General features: G+C 39.6%; 1 protein-coding gene across 19 annotated transcripts in view; it reads right to left on the reverse strand.

Annotated features, from left to right (window-relative positions):
- Window positions 1–13,670, reverse strand: part of LOC138939392 (protein unc-13 homolog B-like) — a 161,152-nt gene that overhangs the window by 83,587 nt on the left and 63,895 nt on the right. For 6 of the 19 annotated variants that reach the window (XM_070307116.1, XM_070307119.1, XM_070307117.1 and 3 more), the window contains exons 1-2: window positions 10,238–10,916; window positions 7,389–8,284 (exon numbers count right to left, since the gene is read on the reverse strand). The exons of 10 other annotated variants lie outside the window; for them this stretch is intronic. The gene's annotated coding sequence lies outside the window, so the exon portion shown is untranslated. Of the gene's footprint in view, window positions 1–7,388; window positions 10,120–10,139; window positions 10,917–13,670 lie in introns of those variants that run through there. 3 more of the 19 variants (XM_070307113.1, XM_070307112.1, XM_070307114.1) reach the window with 3 other exon arrangements.

Consider the following 13,670-nt stretch of genomic DNA (forward strand, 5'->3'; position numbering starts at 1 on the left):
CGTAAGAGAAACGGGGAAAAACCGAACAAATAATGTAAACTTTTTGCTATAGAAATACTTTATATGTATAACAATAATTATAATTTATATTTTCATTAATTAAAATTAAAAAATTAATTTTTACATTAAGCATATTTATCGATCTATTTACGTTTATTAATTAAAATTAAAAATTAATTATCTCATTATCGCGACGCACCTCATGTTCCCTCGCGAAAGATATCGAGACAACGAATAAAAAATAAAAGTTATAGATGTATTTATAAAATTTTTATAGAGACGTAACTTTATAATAAGCAGTCGTAATATCGCGAAATTGCAAGAAGCGGAATAATGAAGATATACCGTACGCGTATGGAATGTCACTGTGGAACTCGAAATAATACATTTGACATTTTCAAAGTACAACTAAAGCGAACATGTCGAAGCGCCAATGTCCGTTTTCAATTTTCCTTTTTTTTTTTGCGTTGTTTATCACTAACGATGTCGCGCTGACGCAATTTCTCGCCGGTATCAGCCGTGTCGCTTCATTAGATGACAGCATGAAAACGTCGTTAGGACACGGTATCGCGACGCCCTTTTATCTTTATTCAAAGATAAAAGAGCGATATAGCGCGCTAAACGCTTGAGTCGTTAATACATCTGGGCTCTCACTGTTTTTCCCGTTCGGTGAAAAGTGCCGAGACTCATCGAGCTTGACGCGGATAGCGAGAACGATAACGAGTTCTATCTGTAATGCGCGTCCACGTTCTTCGCGCATTTCAAGCCGAGAAAGATTAATCATCTCCTAATATCAACGTCAATTTTTTATGAATTAGCCTTGCGGCTCACGTCTGACTCGTTTTCCTTCGTGTAGATTTCATACGATTGTTCGCGATCGAAATTCTTGCGCCAGCGGAGACGTGGCAATTAACATAGAAAATATATTATAAAATGTATCTTTTGTTGAGCGAATATGTTAGAGCGTAGATAAGTATAATACGTAAGAATATGATAGATTTTTAACGGATAAACGAAAATCGCAACATATTTTTTTATTGCACTGCAAAAATCATTCTTCTCATCTATTTAATATATAATGTTAATAAAAATTATCTTTTGTTAAGTAAATTATTAAATAAATAATAAATTTTTACACTCTAAGGGATAATATTATTTTTCTCACTCTCCGAACTCTTTCGTAGAATAAAATCGTAATCTCGTGGAGCTATTTTTGTAGCGAGGCAGTTATTTAATGACTCAGCTCGATGCCTCTCTAAGATAGCCTAATAGCGTTAAAGATAATTGAAAAGTGAAGTTCTCGCACTAATAGAATCCTACTAATAGGAGCGCTACCTTGCGCGCTCGGGATGAGAGAATGCACTTTTCTTCCGGTATGATGATGCAAGTTGTATCGCTTTCGTACCATTGACACGAAACACCGGCATGTATCCTCTTTCCGTTCCGTTTCGAATCTCTCGTCTCCTCGAGAGTAGATTATATTACTCCAAACCGATCGTCCTTTTATGTGCAATATAATCGCTCGGAGTACGCGCTTAGAATGCAACGCCATGGAAAAAGACAGAAACGGACGGAAAGAGAAGTAGGATTTCGACAATGCTGCGGGATTCTCGCACATAGTAATCCCGAAATCTTTTGATCTTTCGAGTTATTTTCATAAGGTCATGTAGACAGTGCGCTTGAAAGACGAGAATATGGCCAGAAACACGGAATGTTTCTGCTCAATTGCATTCTCTCTTGAATAATGGGATTTAAAGGATGAGTTGACCAAAAACAGTCCTGGCCGCTGTTGCATCAAATTGAATTGTACTATAATAAATCGAGAAAACACGCAAAAATCAGATTTTTCCGAGTCCTACTTTCACGAATTAAACACAGATAAAACAAGCAATATTTCAATAAGTTGTATAAGTTTATAATGAATCTGAGTCGTGCAATATATTTATAGCGTTAAAAATTGAATACATTAAAATTGAAATGTTCTCGATCGTTGACAAAAAAAAAAAAAAAAAAAAAAAAACGGAGCTTTTCTTTCCCGTAAAAATATATCAGAGAAATTGATGAAATCAAAAAGTTCCAGCAAATATATATAATCGCGGGAATATCCTATTTTTGAAGCTATTGTGGTAAATTATAAATTCTAGCCAATTTCGTAAATTTCAAATTCCATTCGATTTGAGGTCCGCGCAATGCGCTTTCGCACAATAAATTCACTTTTTCCACAATGGCGAACATCGTGACTAAATACAAAATCGATGAAAACTCTTTAAATACCATTTCTATTACGAACTCGACGGTTAATATATTTATTCCGCCGCAACGTACATTGAAATCTCGTCAATATCTCTTCTATATCATCTGCTCTGCACTGACTCATCGACTGCTGTGCATCATTAATCTATCAAACTTTGATAAATTATATTATTAGATAATTTATTGAGAGAGCTCACACAGTATTCCGTAAACTTTATTATGATATTTTTCAAAGAAAAGATAAGAGAAGATAGACGCGAATGGCAGTTTGTCGTTGTTATAGTCGACGAAATAAGAACTTATGATATGAGATAACGAGAAATTCATACGCGAAATTCATGATTCCAAGGCGCCGGCAGCTTTAAGAAATATACGATGCCAAAACGTGACTTTACGTCGGCGAGATAGTTTCGAGCCCTAAAATCGCAAAAATTAAACAATTTGCGAGTGGCCTATCGCGACTATTGTGCAATCGTGCGGAATGATACCTAATCCCGTTTGTTGACAGCCATAAAACTGCGATAACAGAATTGTTCGGATTAACGATAGCTGAAAAGTAATATGAATTCGATATCTATATCGGATTTGCATTCGACAAAGTTACGGCGCAATTTAAGTGCAAAACAAAAGATAAATATACAAGCGGTAAACAGAAAGGTATTGATTTTGTAGTGACATATTGTTGCAACTGTGTGCGTTGAAAATGTATGAAATCTTTTTTCATGAAAAAATAACAGTTAGTGACGGCTATAGATCGAAATTTACGCGCGATTTGCGAATATAAATTGGGAAGTGAAACGCGGGCTGCGCAGTATATGGAGATTAAGGAAACGCCAGTTACAATTAACGCTAACACGCAGATTAAACAAAGCGCTCGCTTTTGAAGGCAGGCCGTTACTGGATCCTTGGTGACTTAGTCGAAATAGTCTGGATTTGCGAAATTTTACCGCGGGAATGTTACAACCTGACAATCGTCATATCGCAGACATAAATTTCTGCAAATTGAATTGATCGTATGTCATTAATTTCTATGCAAATAGCACAGCACGTATGACACAGTTTTTTTTTTTTTTTTTTTTAATGATCGGACTTACCGGAGGTCGTTAAGTTTCGAATTACATGGATGAATCATGGCAAAGCGGCTTCCGTTTTTATAAAACTAAGTAACGGCGCGTAGCAACGTCGTATAATGCGGAATAAATTTGAGATGATGCGATGTCGCCGTGATCCGCGTTCTGAATAGAGAAATCTTTAAGCTTACGAGGCGAGATAAAGATTCGCCATCGACAAGCGGATTATTCCGCGGCGAAAGTATACCGGAAGGAGCAATTATACGAAATGCACAGAAAGCTTATCTTCGCTAGGAGAAACTAGCAACGGTTAAAATAATAGAGATAGACGAAGGAAATAGGACACGATTGTTATAACCGTTGGCAATCTGGCGATCTCGCCAAGTCGGAATAATAACAATCAAATTTGAGACACAAACGTTGTTATTCCGCGAGAAAACGTTGTACGTTTACTTCGGTTTCGGGAAAATATACCATCAAAGAAAGTGGAAGGCGGCGACAAGAAATTTTTAAAATCGAGTATAATTAAAATGGAAAACTGCGCTCTAGGAAACAATAAACAGATGATAGAATGGAAAAGTTTGAGAAAGAAAAAAGAGCTCCTCTCCTCAGAAAATGAATTGTATCTTCGCAATTTCAAGTACTTCTACGATAAAATACGTTCTCAGCAGATGTAAACACGTATCACCGTCATTGCCAGCATCGTTGCAAAAATCACTTTACATGGAAAAAAGATTGACACGCTATTTCGTTATTTATACCGTTCTCGACAAACATAATTATCTCGATGTGCTTATCGCGATTTAAAATCATTATTTGCAAACAATCTCTTTCCAATAAAATACAATAAATCAATATTCGAACGTTATATTTAGGCAAATTGAATTTCCCTTCACTGACTGCTCACGAATCATTTTCACATGCACGTGTTACAGATTCTCGCGTAAATAACCGCGATTCTCTTACAACCATGAATTCACCGTCGAAAGAATTTTTCTAGCATTCTCAAATACGTATATTTATTGAGCGAAAAGTTTGCAGTCTCTGGGTAGCAAGCTTCTGGGCAGCGGACAGCGATATCGTTGCACACATCTCGAGTTCGAAATGAGTCGGCCTTGACGTTAGGGAGGACAGCTTTCCCGAAGTCGAGTAGTAGACTCGAGCAATCGACGAGAGAACAGGGAGGCTGCGCGAGAAGGAGATAAAATAGGATTGCGATCGGGGAAAGTGCGGGAGAGTTGAACACGAACGAAAGAGAGAGAGAGAGAGAGAGAGAGAGGAAGATCGGTGACTACAAGAAGAGTCGATAAGAGAGTCGAGGAAGGGAGAGAGAAAGTCTGGTGAAATTAGAGGGTCGCTGAGAGAGAAAGGGTGGACGAAAGAAAGAAGAACCGACGCAGGAGAGGACGAGATGGACGTATCGATGAACGGAAGAAAACGGGAGGGACAGAAAAAGGAGAGCGGTAAAGGCAAAGGAGTCAACGACTCTTGAACCCTTGGCATCGATTGCAAATATTTAAAGCACGAGGTCAGAGAGGGGTGACATGCGGGATGAGATTCATTTGGAATCAACCCGACGGATGTGGCATCGCGATTGTTCACACTTTAAAAGATAACGGAACAGTAGCTAGACATTGTCGATGTCGCGATTGACCATTTACATCGTCGCCTGGCGCTATACGTATAGAGAACGTTAACACGTTCGCGCGAAGTTTGTAATTCAATTTTCATGACGGTAACGCCTACGCTCTCTCTCTCTCTCTCTCTTCATTGTTATGTCTTGATCGATAAACGTGAAAGCGTATCTTGATTCTCGCACAACTGCTGCTCGTCCCGATTGCTCGTGCAACCGCGAGCGGTGATTTTCCTGGAAAAATATTTCAACGACGAGCAGAATCGTTGAGCTTTATACAACGGTCGGCATCAACCGCCGGTGTAATTAGTCGCTCCGCTAATATCGCATCGATTTGTTCCCGGTTTGTTACGCGCTAATAGACACGAATCAAACGCTTAACTATCATAATACCGTCGAGCAGGACTGTTGAATTCTAATTACTGTTTAATCGATCTCAAAAATATGCGATGTTTCGCGTACGCCGTTACATTTTTAATATGCCAAAAGTAGCACAAAACAGTTCAGCTCATCGGCAAAGCCGCTCATCTGCATACCACTTATCGCGACGTCACGATATCACGTATCATTACTTTGTTGCCCGTGTCCTAGAATTTGCATAAAACACTAAACGTGAATCGAAACACATTAAAGCCAACGCAACAACCTTTCAGACACGCGCAGCTAAGCTTTGCCCCTACATTGATGAATCCGAAAATATAACCAAGTATCACGGTATGTGTGTACATGTTCCTTTTTAATACTAAACACAATTATTGACGAAGCCATAAACAGCTTTTCCAATGGTTTGACGTCGTCTTTTAATTTCACGTCAACTGTAAAAAATTCTTGTTATTGTCTCAAAATTCACATTGGCATGATTTCGATTATTGATGGAAGACATGCTAGAATGACAATATCTGACAAGAAAAGTGTCTGATAAAATCATCAGAGCGATATATCAATATTGTTTTAAGACCACCGAATATTATTTCAATAAATTTCCAATGCTATCTCGATTCAATGAAAATACAATAATAGGATACACTCTCTCAGACATTCTCGATTAATTTACATATTATTGCTAACGTTAACTATACCTCTAGATTTCGTTTCTTTTCCACGAACGTTCAATGAAATCGATCGGAAGACCCAGCTTCTCTTACTAAGTGCTATTCTGTTCCATCTTGTCGTAGGCATTCAATGCGAAACGACCACAGAACGATCATCTTGTAACGGGGAAGTTTACCGTTCGACCAAACCGACTGATACGTAATTGAGATCAACGATGCGGAAGAAAGGGGTGGACGGCGATAAAAGGAAACGATCTCGGACGAGAAAGGAGTAAAAAATATCGGCGAACATTCGCGTGTAATAGCGATTATATTCCGGTAACAAATTACAACAGCTTCACCCGCGTCGTACTCTCTTAATTATTGGTCTTTAAGTTTAAGATAATAGCGCATGATAAACTTTTTCCGCGAAGAGCGACGCGTTTAGATTTTAGATGAAGACTTATTAGAAGATTCGAATCTGATAGGATCAACAGTATTTTTTTGTTATCACGTCATGTAACCGAGTACGAGATATTCCCGACATGGTTTTTCGAACGAATGTCACCATTTGCGCTGATAAAATATGAATAAAGTTTCAAGGCATAATTAGCATTTCATTAAAGAAATATGCAGATAAATTAAATTAGTTTGTAATTGACAATTAATATTGAATGCGTAATTTTCCCGAGAAACTATATTAATTACACTGCGAAGGAACCAGTGCGGCGATAACATTGTATACGCGATTTATTTACACTCATATCGTCTTCCGAGAATTATCCCTGTATTTTTCTTAAAATAATAGCCACATTGCGGCAAATGTCATTCCTGTTTGCAGACATTACGGCGTCTGTGAGGCGAGCGTGACAACGACAAATGTATGGAGCTTCATCGTGGAAATCTATTGTACACGCGCGTGGCAATAATCGGTCGCGATGCACCTCGTTCTGTTCTGTTCGCCGGTTTTGCGACAGCCGAGAGAATAGCGGATATATGTGACATCGCAACATGTAAACCCGGTACATGTATCGGACGCACGCAGGCGAATAAAAGTCACGACTCGTATCAAGAGGCGCGTCACGTCGCGTACTCAAAAATATTGTGTACGCATCCTCTCTTGCAATTGCAAAACCGACTTTTACAGCGAGCTTTTCAACAAATTATACGTCACCATGACAACTCTCTTTCTCCGATATATATATATGTAATATACGTTCCCTATTAAATATCGCGGCTCTAACAATTATTAAAAGTAAGTTGAATGAAATTTGATGATTATTTTCCCGACGTTAGGGGGAATATAATTTGACTTTATAATCGAGGACAGAATCTCGAGAATGTAAAATTATCACCATGGAAACTGTTCGGGCGAATTAAAAAAATGAATCCTTCTCTTACCTTTGAAACGATATACGGCGCTCTTGGGTTTTTTTTTCTTTTTTTTTTCTTTTTTTCTTTCGAAGAAGATTTAATACCTTATGAAACCAGGTATAATCATTGTCGAGATTTCGAAATGCGCATCACTGCACGCACAGATATTGTTTATAGGCCGTTTTCCGAGCTTTCGTTGTCGATACTCAAGAGAGGTAGATTTGACAGGGGGAAACTACAGACGAACCAACTTTAACATTTATAATAATTGGAAACTTTAACACGACGATTAAATAGTAATTGACAAGTTTCGTTTGGTCGTTAAGTGTCACCTTTCTTCCCCCTTTTCGTGTCGCTCTATATCATCATCTCGTCAACGACACATACATGTATACGAAATACACGTGTATACATACATATAGATTCTTTTATATACGGCAATATATCTCTCTCAAATTTGGAACAAACGGTAAATTTTAATCACACTCCACATAAAATTATATATTAATATTATATATTCAGAAGAGAATTATTATGTTAGTAGAATTATTAATGCTGATGATGTTATCGAATTAAATCAATATAGACTAGTTTGTAATTCATCGAGCGAGCATTTTCGCGCGGCCAATTTTATCTCTTCCACTCGATATGTCAACCGATATCACTCATTTACGATGCTGGCCCCTGCGTAAATCCAATTGAGAATTCGTATCCTCGATCGCGCGAATTCTTCCTTTCTTGCTACTCCAGTTTTGCCGGCTTTTCGCCGATTATCGCACGGTCTTCCCTTCTTCGAGACACACTGGTGAAGTAACACTTAAATTTTAGAGCACTCTTAGACTCAATTATACTCTCGTTACTCGCGTGTCACGATTCTCACGCGCCTTCTCGCATCGAAGATATTTCTAGAGATCGTGGTATCACTGAAAACACAATACACGTGATGCTCGACGTGTCGCCGTCTCGTAATTCGCTTATGCCGATAACGAATAATCGTTTCGTCTCTTTCCCGGCGAACGATACGTGCGCGCATCCTTACTCTCGGCTTTATCGCCAGCTAATTTTAAGAAAGGAAATTGCGGCAAAGTAATTTGCACGTAGAACGTTAACCGATAATATGCCGATAGGCTTGCGAAATTTCATTTTCTTCTTCGTAATATTTTGCATTTATCTCTTAGCATAGATTTTCGAATACAAGAGCGCATTTCGTATAATTTATTAGCGCGATTTAATATTTCAAAAACTTAGTTTGCTTTTTTTCCAGCAAATCAATGGGGAATATTTCGCGCGCAACTTCGTCATCGGGGATCCGTGACTTTCGTTACGATGGGAAAGCATTGAATGTTGTCGCGTAATGAAGAAAGTTCCGAGAATTATTTTATTACTTCGATCGTGAAAGTTACTGGATTAGCAAATTTGCATTTCGTTCCATTCAAGAAAGACTTGTAGCAAAGTTCGTTCTTGTAACTCGATATGTTTATGTTATTACAAACAGGCTTCTAGCGAATAAGGAAGGATAAGAGTTTCTTGAACCGGAAAATTACGTTCCATGAAATAAATAACTAGATCTTTTTTCTTGTTAGCTGCTTCCTCATACTTGTTACGTCAAGTCTGAAGTAATTAACTGCCAGTCGCAGCGCAACTATAAAAACGCTAGCGGTTAGTAATTCCTATTTAGCTAACAAAGATTAACAGTTCTCGTTTTTTATTATACTTTGCCAGTAAAATCAACATTTTACATTCCCGCCCTATCTCTGGCAATCGTACAATATCTATGAGTACATTAACAGTCATAGTATCTGCGTTCTCTCTCTCTCTCTATATATATATATATATAATGCTCATCCTTTACTTTAGAAAAATATATTACAACGTTAAATAATGTTTAACACAGAACTCTTGCGATAATAAATCCTATATGTTGAATTAAAGAGAGTGCCGTATTAATTAAGAAAATACTTTTTTCCAGTACTGTATTAATCTCTTTATACAATTGTTGCAATATAAAAATTATCTCTATGAAACTTTATGCAATTTTTATACCTACACTAGGTGTATATACTTGTCAATGATAAAATGATTGATTTATTAAACGAATTAAATTTTTTTTTTTATCCAGACTTTAGAAGTTTTTTGCTCGCGGCGCAAAGACGTAAATCATTTTTCTTTACAATCGGCTCATCCGCGATATCAATTTCCGTAGCGCAAAGTCGTGAAATTTTATTACGTTTGATTGAAAAACCAGTCAGAGGGTTTGACTATAGGAGTGTGGTTTGTAAATGTACAATTCTCTCTTATAACGGGGAATTCTCGTGGCGCATCGAAATTGCCTGCTCGGCTTTTTTTTTTTTTTTTTTTGCGCAAACTGCGAATCCAAGAAGCTTATCATCTGTTCGCTTAACGTATCGATCTCTGCAGGTGTAATCGACTAATATTTTCTCGATAGAGTAAAAATATGCGCTTTTATCGTTTTCCTATTTTGATCGAAATTTTAAATGTCAGTTATATAAAATTTTTAATTGAAAGGACCAAAATTCATACATAGATATAAATATTAAATATTGTGCCATTGATGAAATTTCTATTGCACAAAATAACGCACAGATAATTGATAATATTTTTTTTTCTATTTCTTCATCAAAAATTTAATTTACGAAAAATATCGACGAGTGTATCGTATTCGGAATCTTCTAATTTTATTAATTGTTATTAATAAACGGCAATCGATTTCAACGTGCACACCATCGTGTTATACCGGGGCAGCATAAAAATATATACCCTATATATGGTATACTTCTCTTTCTTTTTTGATAAATTTGAAATAAAATACCCGAGAGAAAAAGAACGCGCGCGCGTATCGCTCGTATCGCACTCACGAATGTTCACGCTTACGAGTTCTTTCACGCCTGTCTGCAAAAGTTCCCGATAAAGGAACGAGCGTTCCTTCGTTTACGCGAATGGAAAATCTCACGCGAGAACACAGCGCCGCGTGCAATCACGCCGTTCTCACTCCGGGGCCCTTCGATCGGCACACGCAACCCCCGCAGTGCGAAAAAGCCCTTTTCCCTCCGCGCGCGCGCGCGCGCGCACGCACCGCCGTCGAAGACGACGACGCATCGTCGTCGAGTTCACGCGCGCACGGGAGAGCCCTCTTCGCCCTCGTCTGAAAATCCTGAACGCCGGGGGCGTCCACGTAGAAGAGAGGAGTCCGATCACGCGAGAGGCCGTTCACTCCGCGCCTTCGCCGGGAAGTCGTCGTTCACGCGAATAGCAGCGTCGCTCGGACTGCCGGCGACGGCGGGACGCCACTCGACGACGGCGACGACGCCGGCACTTCCTCGCTACCATTATCCACTCGCACCGCTCCTCACAGCCGGGCGCGCGCGTCTCGCGGCCGTATATATTTCCGGAGGGATGGAGAATAAAAGAGGGAAACACACGACGCGAGTAGAAATGGATCGACGATGGACGGCCGCCTTTTAACGGTCTACGCGCGCAGCGGGTAGGCCGTGTTAAGCACGGCACTCGCTACTGCCGGCTGGTACAACGTGTACCTCCGCTACTAACCTAGCATGTCCGACCTCTCGCGTCGTCTCGCCTCGCCGTAATTCCTCTCTCCCGTCGATCTCCCCGCCGACCCTCTCGCCACGGCTACCTGGCCAAACCCACCCACCCCGCACCCCGTACTCTCCATACTACGACGCCGATCAACCCCTAGGGCGCACGAACCACCACCCCTATCGGCCGAGACCGCCGCTGCGCATGACGCGCAGTGCCGTGTTTTTCCCGCATAGTGCCCGAAGGAGAAAGGATTCTCTCTCACGAATGTTGAAAATACTTATCTCTCTTTTTATCATGTTTTTTTCTAGTATATGCTGATATTATTCTTAATATCATAAAGATAGCTGCATAGCGAACTGTCATATCGTATATCCAGCGAAATGTTATATCATTGATAATAGAAAATTATCAATGATATAACGGAGATTTAAAGAAAAAAAAATATATATATATATATATCTTTGTTCCCTCATCCGGATTAAAATTTATGATTCTGTACATGATTATCCGTTGGCTTACACTATACATATTTCACTCGCTTATTTGTTTATAATTTTAAATACAGTTGCCTAGAGGCGCGCTAGAATTTCTGAAGAATTATCTCGGATACTTGCGATACAATATCAAGAATGTTAAGATAGGGATGCATTCAAGCTAGTAGAATTTTCATGATACCGCTACGTATCTCGTATGATAAATAAGTATTGCCTGTACTGAGTGCAAAGAAACTTCTTTCTTGCACCGTCTAACGTAAAACGAAAATGACCGCGCAGAGAGAGAACGTTATCAAAACCAGATCACGATGCATTGCGTCGTTAGCCATCGTGCCACGACGATATATCGATCGAGACGGTGCGCGAAATTGCGTACATTGCGTCCGCACGGCGCTTTGTCCGAGAGATAAGATCGAATTATATATGAGGTACACGCGAAGAAGGGTGCGAAAAGGGTCCGCTCTCGGTGACCTCGCGCAAACTTGTCTCTCCTTTTCAAATTTCTTTTTTTTTATTTTAAATCGATCAGGGACGCGATCTCGAGAGAAATCATTTTTCTCGCATATAAGAGCATGCCAAGCGGATCGCCGAGAGGAAGCGCAAAAGTACGATGACACGCACGGCGCTCTGCCACGCGGCGGTATTCAACCAGTGGCGGCGGAACGGTGGATGTTGACCTACGAGCCAGTTTGCGCGAATGAATCCTGGTGACTCGGTGACCGATCTGTCGCCACCCGCCGTCAAGGCCGGAGATTGCCGTCGAAGCTCGGGCGCCCCTGGAGAGATCCAGGTAGATTTGATGATGGAGATGTAAGGTGCGTCGAGCGGAAGAACGAGACGGAGGAGAACCGGACGGCGTGCACGAGGAACGGTTACCGAGAAGTGCGCGCCAAGAAGAAGAAGAAAAGAACAGGAAACGGGAAGAGAAACAAAAGGATGGGGAAAAGGGATGAAGAGGCACGAAGAAAGAGATAGAAGAAATAGAGAAATAGAGATAGATAGACGGAGAGACAGAGAAAGAGAGGGAAGGAGAGGCACGCGGTAGCAGCCACCATATCGTATACCAACGCCACTTCATATTGATTTTCCGGGAGGGGAGGAGGAATGGGGTTGGAATGGTGGAAGAGAGAGAAAGCGTGAGACACAGAGAGACGGGTAAGAGGTGGTGGAAGAGGGTCCAAGGCGGAGAAACGGAGAGGGAGACCCGAAAGGCAGAAAGGGATGGAGCGACCGGTTCTTCGTCGTTAACCATCGTGGCTAACCCCCTAAGGTTGAGTCCGGAGAAAATGGCGGGTCGGGTCGGGAGCGTCGGTACAGCATAAAATACATATGCGCTTTTATCGAGGAGTAGGCGTTATGCGCGCGCGACGCACAGCTGAGAATAAAAACCTTGGCTCCATAAAACGGGTTCAGATCGTGAATGGCGACGAAAATATATAGACGGGAAAAGAGAGACAGATAGAGACAGAGAAAGAGAAATTTGTATTTGCGCCTGTGTCAGTCATAAGTATGTTTTAAAACTTCGTGAGCATGTCCCTGGATAAAAAGTACGAAAAAAATGTTTCTATAAACATTATGCCGAAAATGCTCTATTATTATTGCTATCGAAATAATGGGCAAATAGGTATCAAATAATAGCTTTATGTAAAAGTTTTAGATAGATATTTTTTTTTTTTTTTTTTTTTTTTTTATAAGAGATGCTGAGAAAGTGTACACTGTTACAGTAGATTAATGAATCAATAACTAATATTGCTCGATTGAATTGCCTCAAGTATACTGACTTGATTGTAGGCACGTTGTCTCTTATTGTATTCAACAGGGGCCTACATTAAAACCCCCACATATATATATATATATATATGGTGTGTGTGTGTGTGTGTGTGTGTGTGTGTGTGTGTGTGTGTGTGTGTATTATATCGGTGCTTTTATTTTATATGATTATTTTTCTCAGCTCTAAAAAATTATATGAGAAAATTAAATTCGCAAAATTAAAAAGATCTCCTTTTATTTAAAATTTGCGAAAATCTGATTTATAATAAATATATATAGATTTATTTGCAACATATATATTACGCTGACTCATTGCTTCTTTCTCATTTTTAATTTATCGAAGCCTTTTTATAATACTAAACTTGTATTTTCAATTGTGTGTTCAAACGGACGTTTATGCTTCTTGAACAAACGAGATAATGCGGTTTTAATTTATCAAAATTGAACAACGGAAAAAGAAGAAACTTCTTTATCGCTTCAATTC

This window comes from Polyergus mexicanus, unplaced genomic scaffold, assembly GCF_030449975.1.
Source record: "Polyergus mexicanus isolate NDT 795.1 unplaced genomic scaffold, iyPolMexi1.0 SCAF_14, whole genome shotgun sequence".
NCBI classification, from domain to species: Eukaryota; Metazoa; Arthropoda; class Insecta; order Hymenoptera; family Formicidae; genus Polyergus; species Polyergus mexicanus.